Consider the following 2849-nt stretch of genomic DNA (forward strand, 5'->3'; position numbering starts at 1 on the left):
GGCAGGGGAGGACCCATGTGGGTGGGTAGGAAGGAGGTGGAAAGGGGGTTTAAGTATGTACCGTTTTTTTGCTTTTTTGTATTTTGTAAAATTAATAAAAAGTATGTTCAAAAAAAATATAGTGCATTGAAATCACTGTTTCTATGCTAATGTAGCTGAGTCCTACAGCTGAGAGAGTCCTGTCTGAAATGCTGGGCAGCTGTGCTTGCTTCAGCAGGACATATACTAAAAAATTGGAATGATACAGAAAATATTGGCACAAGGATGACACACAAATTTGTGAAGGGCAAGAATGTTACTTCCACAAAAGTGGAAAGAAGCAGAAGTCCCAGCAAAGGAAGAATGGATACAAAAACTTATGGAATATGCAGAAATGGCAAAACTTACTGGAAAAATATGAAATCAAGATAACAAACTTTTTATAAAAGAATGGAAATGGTTTATTGGATATTTACAGATTAATTCTAAACAGATAAGAACATTGGCAGGATTATTGTAATAACCTGCAGTTTCATAAGAAGAGTATATATTTAAAGAAAATGAATAAATGAGTTAATTTGGATATGCAGAAGATATTAAAAATAAATTTGAGGAACCATAGAAAGAGGGGGAAGGAAGTCAAGTTCTGAAATGTCTGAAATGTCAAAATGATTGTAAAAATGTCTGAAATGTCAAAATGATTGTAAAACCAGTGAAATGTATAAACCTGAAAAGTATAAATAAAAATTTTGAAACGCTTGGCAGCTACCATGAAATAGTGATGAGTTAGCTCTGACTCACTAGGAAGGCAGCTTCCTAGGTTCACACAATGGCTCCAGACAAAATATATTAGAATGTGCTCTCTCAGGTGTATTAAGACAGAAACAGATGGAAACGCATATGTTCATTCCACTGTCCAAGGAAATGGTCGATCCTGGAGGAAATCCCCCAATTTAACCACAGTGAGATGCTGCACATAAAAATTCGTCCTTGCAGACAGTACAGAGGCAGTTGACATGTGGAGCAATTGTAGTGTCGGATAATCATTACGTGTAAACTGATAACTACCAAGTAAAATAGTAGTTGATTGTCCTGCTTTCTGATATTTTGTCACCAACATAAAATGAAAACTATTTGAAAACAATGGTCTCGTTTGAGAAAATGAAATAGTTTAATACCTGTTTGGTTTGCTTGATTGATAAAGGTGTTATGCTTTCTTGAAAAGCTTTAGGCTTCCTTATTATTATTTTTTAAAGGGCAATGTGTCGGCCCAGTAAAAAAGCTCATTTAAAAATGAGTAAGTTATGGCTGTGTAAATTGACTCAGCAGGGTGTTTCTGCATACATTTACAAAATCTGCAGAGCAAGAAATACAAAGATTTGGACTCTTCCTAACCAACGGCTGAATGTTCTCGAGAGCTACTAACCTTCTTGTATCACCATCCCAAAAAGAAAAAAAGAAAAACAGCTTGGAATTTCTTAGGAACTGGCTACTTTGCAAATGAGCCCAACATCTTACAACCTCCGATCCTATTTTGTGTGCATCCTGCTAGTAATTTGTTAATATGTATGCATTATGTGAGCAATTCAGTACTTTGGCACAGTGTTTTATGTCTTATTTTGAGAGCTTAAGTGGGAATCAAGTGGTTTATAAGCCTTGTGTGAGCCCTCCGGATAGCAGTAAATTTCCCTGCATGTGAAAGAAGTTTGTTTTAAAATGCTCCTATTACACATTCGAGTTTTAATTAGGGATGGGATCGATATTTGGTTTGGATAAGCTATCCATCAACATCTGTACAACCTCTATTATATGGGCAGTAAATGAAACCATCATTTATCATGGAGTGATTCCGAAGGTACATTTACATAATTCTGGTGAATATTTTAAATATGCACCCACTCACTCCAAATCAGCACTTACCCGGTATGTATGTCAAATTTACCAACTTTGGTTGGCTCGCCAACTCTGCTCTCTTCTGAAAAAAGCCTGTCAGACCACTTTGATAGATGCACTGTTATCCTCAGATCTGGACTATTCCCAGATAAATATTTGTTTCACATGGGCCTGCTCTTAAAGATGTGGGAATGCCTTCTTTATGCTCTTTGATTATACTAAAACCTCTAAGAAGTTCCCAAGATTTTTGTTTCAAAAAATAAATAAAAATAGTTGTTGTTTAGTCGTGTCCGACTCTTGGTGACCCAAGGACCAGAGCACGCCAGGCACTCCTGTCTTCCACTGCCTCCCGCAGTTTGGTCAAACTCATGTTCGTAGCTTCGAGAACACTGTCCAACCATCTTGTCCTCTGTCGTCCCCTTCTCCTAGTGCCCTCAATCTTTCCCAACATCAGGGTATTTTCCAAGGATTCTTCTCTTCTCATGAGGTGGCCAAAGTATTGGAGCCTCAGCTTCACGATCTGTCCTTCCAGTGAGCACTCAGGGCTGATTTCCTTCAGAATGGATAGGTTTGATCTTCTTGCAGTCCATGGGACTCTCAAGAGTCTCCTCCAGCACCATAATTCAAAAGCATCAATTCTTCGGTAACCAGCCTTCTCTATGGTCCAGCTCTCACTTCCATACATCACTGCTGGGAAAATCATAGCTTTAACTATATGGACCTTTGTTGGCAAGGTGATGACTCTGCTTTTTAAGATGCTGTCTAGGTTTGTCATTGTTTTTCTCCCAAGAAGCAGGCGTCTTTTAATTTCATGACTGCTGTCACCATCTGCAGTGATCATGGAACTCAAGAAAGTAAAATCTCTCACTGTCTCCATTTCTTCCCCTTCTATTTGCCAGGAGGTGATGGGACCAGTGGCCATGATCTTGGGGTTTTTTTATGTTGAGCTTCAGACCATATTTTGCGCTCTCCTCTTT

The 2849-nt window shown here is 38.4% G+C and overlaps 1 pseudogene; it reads left to right on the plus strand.

The window, feature by feature from the left end:
• The first annotated feature begins 201 nt into the window (after nt 1–201).
• On the plus strand, nt 202–299 carry LOC148684362 (U6 spliceosomal RNA; annotated as a pseudogene).
• Nucleotides 300–2849: the final 2550 nt, after the last annotated feature.

This window comes from Zootoca vivipara, chromosome 10 (genome assembly GCF_965207765.1).
Source record: "Zootoca vivipara chromosome 10, rZooViv2.hap1.1, whole genome shotgun sequence".
Classification (NCBI taxonomy): Eukaryota; Metazoa; Chordata; class Lepidosauria; order Squamata; family Lacertidae; genus Zootoca; species Zootoca vivipara.